Raw genomic sequence first — 7,671 nt, forward strand, 5'->3', positions numbered from 1 at the left:
GGAGGTTGCAGTAAGCCGAGATCTTGCCATTGCACTCCAGCCTGGGTGACAGAGCAAGACTCCATCTCAAAATAAAGAAATAAAAGCCAGGCGTGGTGGCACTCACCTATAACCCCAACTACTCAGAGGCTGAGGTAAGAGAATTGCTTGAAACTGGAAGGCAGAAGTTGCAGTGAGCCTAGATCATCTACTGCACTCCAGCCTGGGCGACAGAGTGAAATTCTGTCTCAAAAAATTAAAACAAACAAAACCTAAGTCAAATCATATCACTCTTCTGCTCAAAACCCCAACAGCTTCCCAACTCTCTCACTGCAAGACCCTACACTATCGCTCTGTCCAGTTCCACCATGTGATCAGCTCTCCAGTCCCCACACCCAGCACTCTTCCCTGGCTCCTGAAGCTCCTGCCACAGTGGCCCCCTTGCTGTTCCTCAGCCCGACTCCTAACTCAGCCTTTCCAAGGCTATTCCTTGGGCTGGAATGATCTTCCTCCAGACACCCATTGGACTTGTCCCATCATTTGATCAGGTCCCTGCTCCGATGCGCTCAACGTAAGACACATAACTACAATACCACCACTGAACGGCCCCTTTGCCCGGCCTTATTTCTCTTCTTTGCAGTCATCACTGCTTGATAGTCTGTCTCCAACCACTCAACTACAAATTCAGTGAGAGTAGAGACTTTGCTTTTACTTACTGCTATATCTACCACTTCTAGAATAGTGTCTGGCACATACTGGACACTCAATAAATCATCATGATCAAGGGTCTGGTTAGACTTCCAAAAAGTTAACCATCAGGATGCCAGCTACTCAATTCTTCACCACTGTCTCATTCACTTAGACATGGGACCACATTACCTCTGTGATCCACAGTTCTTTTTTGAGACGGTCTCGCTCTGTCTAGACTGCAGAGTCTCACTGCAGGCAAGTGCAGTGACATGATCTCAGCTCACTGCAACCGCTACCTCCTGGGTTCAAGCGATTCTCCTGCCTCAGCCTCCCAAGCAGCTGGGATTACAGGCAGGGACCCTAATTGCCTGGCTAATTTTTATATTTTTAGTAGAGATAGGGTTTTGCCATGTTGGCCAGTCTGGTCTCGAACTCCTGGCCTCAAGTGATCCACCTGCCTCGGCTTCCCAAAGTGTTGGGATTATAGGCGTGAGCCACCACACCTGGCTTGTGATCACAGTTCTAAACACAACTTTCATACCACAATCTCAAGCCAGGCTGTGAGTTTCAAGGGAAAAGAATACTATTAATGTTGCATGTGTGGTGTACTTCGTGCTTTTCTTTTGATTGAGGAGATTACAATGTATCTTAGTGAAACAGGTCCAGCACCCACTGGAAGTATTTTCACTCCAAGAAGCACTAGGGTCAGGAATTTTAAGAGAAAGTGGTGGGGCCAGTGTGCCCTGCGGCCAATGGCATCTTCTCTCTGATCTACTCAATCTGCAAGGCTTTCCCGGAAGAGGTGGGCTTTGCATGGCATGGAAGAGAAGGGATAGACAGGTTGCAAATAGGTGTTCAAAGGTTAAGGGTATCTCTGAAGTTTCTCGCTTACATCTGCACAGTGACACTTTCACACCAAGGCCCCATATGTGTAAAGATGGCCACGGTACACCCCAACACATAAACGCCCAGATCTGTGTCTCCTTCCTCCTAGCTCTGAAACTCTGTGGAATTTGAGCAAATGTCCATATTCAAAAAGGCGGAAAAGGAGCTGGCTTTGAGAACAGGGAACATGAGGCCCTGTGACTCTCAGTAGGAAGGAATGTGTGAGCCTGGGCAGGCTCAGTGTACACATCTGGCTTTTCCCTTTTATGCTTCTGTGATTTCTATGACACAGGAAATCCATTCTGGAGCAGCCCTGTCTGCTTTCTAGTGAGTGCATTAAAAGTGGGGATTAAAATTATGTTTATCTCACTGCTCAGGCCAGGATGATAAAATCCAGAACTGAGGGTGGATCAGCTGAGGCTTCACCCTGCCTTGTACCCCCAGGGAGGTGCTCGTAACTAAGACTGGAGGAACGGGAGGCCAAGGAAAAGATTTCTGCACAGGTGAAAGAACATCTAGACATGGCCGGGCACGGTGGTTCATGCCCGCAATCACAGCACTTTGGGAGGCCAAGGCAGGCAGACCACTTGAGGTCAGGAGTTTGAGACCATCCTGGCCAACATGGCAAAACCCCAACTCTACTGAAAATATAAAAATTAGCCGGGCATGATGGTGCCTGCCTGTAGTCCCAGCTACTCAGAAGGCTGAGGCATGAGAATCGCTAGAACCCAGAAGGCAGAGGCTGCAGTGAGCCGAGATTGTGCCACTGCACTCTAGCCTGGGTGACAGAGCAAGACTCCATCTTAAAAAAAAAAAAAAGAAAAGAAAGAGGAAAAAAAAGAAAAAAAAATCTAGACATGGCTTTCCCTCTGAAGCAGACCAGGTCCGGGAACATACCATGTAGTAAAAACGCCAATTCAGCTGAACTCAACAGACCCAATTTGAGTGAGGGTCCCCAATCTCACTGAGAAACCCTCTCCCTTACGTTGCCACACTACAAACTCTGCAGGAATACTCTTCTCATGGAAGGTTTTTAACAGAGGCTAAATTCAGGGACCAGTTTTTTCCCACTCACAAGGGAGATAACACAGAGCTGTGAAAGAAATAAATACCATTAAATGGCCAGGCACCATGGTTCACATCTGTAATCCCAGCACATTGGGAGGCGGAGACGGGGGGGATCACCTGAGGTCAGGAGATCGAGACCTGCCTGGCCAACATGGTGAAACCCTGTCTCTACTAAAAATACAAAAAATAAGCTGGGTGTGGTGGCAGACACCTATAATCCCAGCTACTGGGGAGGCTGAGGCAGGAGAATCCGGTAAGTGAAGACTGCAGTGAACCCAGAAAGTGGAGGTTGCAGTGAGCCAAGATCACACTATTGCACTGAAGCCTGGGCAACAAGAGTGAAACTCTGTCTCAAAAATAATATAATATAATAATAATAATAATATAAAACAAGATGAGAGAGCACCAGGAACCTTAGACTTCCAAGAGGACCCTGAAGAGAAGCCAGAAGTTATCCGACCCCTTCAATAACAAATGGTACCAGAAAAACTGATAGGGTGATCCCAAAAGAGAAGGAGGAGAGATGGAGCAGAGTAAAATAGCCAGAAAGAAGTAAAGAATTGGGCTGGGTGTGGTGGCTCACAACTGTAATCCCAACACTTTGGGTGGGCAGATCACTTAAGGTCAGGAGTTCAAAACCAGCCTGGCCAACATGGTAAAAGCCCATCTCTACTAAAAATACAAAAATTAGCTAGGCGCGGTGGTGCATATCTGTAATCCCAGCTACTTGGGAGGCTGAGGCAGGAGAATCACTTGAACCCAGGAGGTGGAGGTTGCAGTGAGCCGAGTTTGTGCCACTGCACTCCAGCCTGGGTGACAGTGTAAGACTCTGTCTCAAAAAAGAAAAAAAAAAAAAAAGAAGAAGTAAAGAACTGGCAGGCAAGAGCACACTGGGAATACTCATCCTTGACACTCCTCTTTTAGTTTCTTGGGTTCCAATCAGCATGTAATTTTACTGGGTCGGGTTTAGTGGCTCATATCTGTAATCCCAGTACTTTGGGAGGCCAAGGTGGGAGGACCACTGGAGCTCAGGAGTTTGGGACCAGTCTCGGTAACACAAGGGGACCTTGTCTGTACAAAATAAAAAATAAAATCTAGCCAGGTATGGAAGCACAGGCCTGTGGTCTCAGCTACTCAGGAGGCTGACGTAGGAGGATTTCTTACGCCTGGGAGGTTGAGGCTGCAGTGAGCTATGATTGCAGCACCACACTCCAGCCTGGGCAACAGACCGAGACCCTGTCTCACACACACACACACAAAAATTCGCTGGGCACGGTCGTGTATGTCTATGGTCCCAGCTACTTGGGAGGCCGAGGTAGGAGCATCACTTGAGCCCAGGAGGTCGAAGCTGCAGTGAACCATGCTCAGGCCACTGTACTCCAGCCTGGGTGACAGAGTAACACCCTGTCATACACACACACACAGGTTATTTTTCTGCTACAGTGTGTTTATTGTCACATGACTTTGCTCTTAAGGATCTTATTTTTACTTTCTGTCCCTTGCAAGATCACCCCTAGCCCTCCCCAGAAGGGGGCTGGTGGCCTTTTCTTTAGTGAACTTACCAGAGTTTCATATTGGTCCAGCTGCTAAACTTCATCATCTCTCAAATGTATTCCATTCTAGTCACTAGCCCCATGTGAGCACTCCAGCCTTCTTCCTTATCCTTCCGTAGCAGCAAACAGCCACCCAAGGCAGATGTGCCTGCTGCAATTCCAGCCTGCCCAGACGGTCAAGAATGGCCCAGATCTTGAGACAAAAATCATGCAGAAGTATCACAGATCTTGACAAAGTGCACAGGGTGATCTTGCATACCATGGAATGGCAAAGCCAAGAAGCACTGGGAAAAAATAATAATAATAATTATTATTATTATCATTATTATTATTTCCACAAGGCCACAACAGTAATGTGCTAACGAACTATTGCCCGGGATGTGGGGTTGATCAGCTGAACAACCTCTTGACAAGCAAAATGAAAAGATTAAAAAACAAAAGTCCATAACCCCATCTGTCAATCCCAAAGATAAAAGGCTGTTTCTAAAAGCATTGTAAATGCTGCCAATCATTTTATGACAACTTCTGGCTCTTCGGAATTGAATGGCGGATGCTGTTTGTACCAGATATCATATTGTATTCACGGTCAGCACAGTTTCTTATATCCAGCAGAGATCGGCCTCCATCACTCCCCACTGGGATACCCAATTTCACAAGGCTGGTCTGTAAGACACTAGGAGCACAAGTGGGTTGACACACAGCATGAAATTCCCTCTTGAGCTGGACGTGGTGGCTCATGCCTGTAATCCCAGCACTTTGGAAGGCCAAGGCAGGCAGATCACTTGAGGTCAGGAGTTCGAGACCAGCCTGGCCAACATGGTAAAACCCTGTCTGTACCAAAAAAAATACAAAAATTAGCCAGGTATGGTGGCAGGCACCTGTAACCCAGCTAGTCAGGGGGCTGAGGCAGGAGAATCACTTGAACCTGGGAGGTTGAGGTTGTAGTGGGCCGAGATCATGCCATTGCGCTCTAACGTGGGCAACAGAGCAAAACTCCATCTCAAAAAAAAAGAAATTCCCTCTTGAATTTCGGTATAGATAGAAAGGTCTGACACCTCGATTCTCCTTCCAATTTAATTTTTCTAAGTGCTATGTTTTGAATGTGTCCCCCAAAGTTCACTTGCTCACTGGTGCAGTGGTGTTGGGAGGTAGGGGCTAATGGAAGATGTCTGGGTCATAGGGCACTATCCTCCTGAATGGATTAATGTCCTTATTATGACAGTGGGTTCCTTATAAAAGGATGAGTTTGTCCCTCTTACGCTCTTGCCCTCTCTTTGCCCTTCTGCCATGTTGTGACATAGCAAGAAGGTCCTTGCAAGATGCCTACACCTTGGTTTTGGACTTCCCAACCTCCAGAACTGTGAGGACATAAATTTCTGTTCATTATAAATCACCCAGTCTGTGGCATGATTTACAACAACACAAAACAGACTAAGACATCAAGTGTAAATCATTTATTGGCCAAAAGTTTCTCCTCATTTCATAGGCCTGCCTAAATTCATTTAGGTGAAGAAGAGTGGGACTGTTTTTTTTTTAGAGATGGAATCTCGTTTTGTCTCCCAGGCAGCAATGGCGTGATCTCAGCTCACTGCAACCTCCACCTCCCATTTCAGGTGATTCTCCTGTCTCGGCCTCCCGAATAGCTGGGATTATAGGCATGTGCCACCATGCCTGGCTAACTTTTTTTTGTATTTTTAGTAGAGACGAGGTTTTACCATGTTGGCCAGGCTGGTCTCAAACTACTGACCTCAAGTGTCTGCCTGCCTCAGCCTCCCAAAGTGGTGGATTATAGGAATAAACCACCACACCCAGCCAAGAATGAGACTTCTCTTTAGGCTTTTTTTTTTTTTTTTTTTTTTTTTTTTTTTTTTTTTTTTTTTTTTTTTTGGAGAAAATCCATACAATATTTGCCCATAAAACCCAGAGTCTTACCTTTATAAAATACATAGTTAATGATTCTTCTATCCTGCAATTCATCTGACGTTAGGCCACATCTTGCCCTAGAAATCCTTCTACTACATGGAGGCAGAAGTCTTGTGGATTATTAAAATCCTGTCCACTTGCCCTTTTATATTACCAACCTGGGAGCACTCTGATTTTCCAATGCTTGTCTTAGAGATGGCCCATCTCACAATCTTCTCACTTACAAGCTGGGATTTACAAATCCCAGCCTTCTCCTGCTTATAGTGCAATTGATTGCTTCTCAAATCACCCCAGACAAACTGTCAGTGATTCCTGAGGGCATGAGAAATGAGTAGCATCTAGGTGTTTCATAATTCAGCACTCAAGGTAGGGGTGAAGACCTGTTCTATATGGAAACTAGATCTCAATCCGCTTCTAGACCATTCTAGGTTGTTGTTCCTTTGATCTTCCCCTTCTTTCTTCGTGGCTTATCTCTTGATCCAAACTAATCACCCCAAAGACACACTTTGAAATTCACTAGCCAAAGAGTTGCCAGCCTCCTTTGAATGAATACTAACAGCCAAATGACTGGAAAATCATTCCAATCATGTATTTTGGCATCCACCCACTCCATTCCCAATGTGCTAACCCACCACTTGATAAACGGAAGTGTTCATTGTCACCCTGACCTCCTGTATGTATTAGGGAAAGGTACAGGAGGTAAGAGGCTATAGCGCTTTTGGTTAGCTGGGAAGGTTGTAAACCGCTGAGGACAGACTTGTAACATGTGGATGAAACAGCAGGAGAAGAAACAAATCCAGTTGAAAAAAGCCTTTAACATAATATGTCTTTGTTGACATTCTTATAGGAGGAAGCCAAGGAGGAATTTCACTGCACAACACACAAGAAGCTTTCAAAATTCTCTTTCCAAGTTTCTTCCCCCAAAATCTTACTGCTCATAGCTGCTGTTTCTCCCTCCTCCTCCTTCTGTCTTCTACTGTACTCGACCCTGTGCTCCTCACTACCTAGCTACCCCTTTCCCTTCTTCCTTTCTCAAGCAGACAAATACAGCCTGCTCCTGACTTCTACCTCTCAACTCTGTCAAAGGCCTGGCAGTGACAGAGCCAGCAGAGAATCTGTCCCCTTTGTCTGTTGGGGGAAAACATGGAAATTTCTATTCTTTTCATGTTGACAATATCAGACTAGTCTCAGTTTAACTGATGTTTTCCCAAGGAGTACATATAGGGCCTCTATAATGTTATCCCAAGACCCTTAGAATGGCCATGACTGACAATGGATATGAAAAAACCATCCTGGCTGGGTGCGGTGGCTCACACCTGTAATCCCAGCACTTTGAGAGGCTGAAGCAGACAGATGATGAGATTAGGAGATCAAGACCATCTGGTTGTGGTGAAACCCAGTCTCTACTAAAAAAAAAAAAAAAAAAAAAAAAAAAAAAAAACATTAGCCGAGTGTGGTGGCATGTGCCTGTAGTCCCAGCTACTCGGGAGGCTGAGGCAGGAGAATCACCTGAACCAGGGAGACAGAGGTTGCAGTGAGCCAAGACTGCGATTGCACCACTGCACTCTAGCCT

The sequence above is a fragment of the Cebus imitator genome, unplaced genomic scaffold (genome assembly GCF_001604975.1).
Source record: "Cebus imitator isolate Cc_AM_T3 unplaced genomic scaffold, Cebus_imitator-1.0 Scaffold125, whole genome shotgun sequence".
In the NCBI taxonomy this organism is placed as follows: domain Eukaryota; kingdom Metazoa; phylum Chordata; class Mammalia; order Primates; family Cebidae; genus Cebus; species Cebus imitator.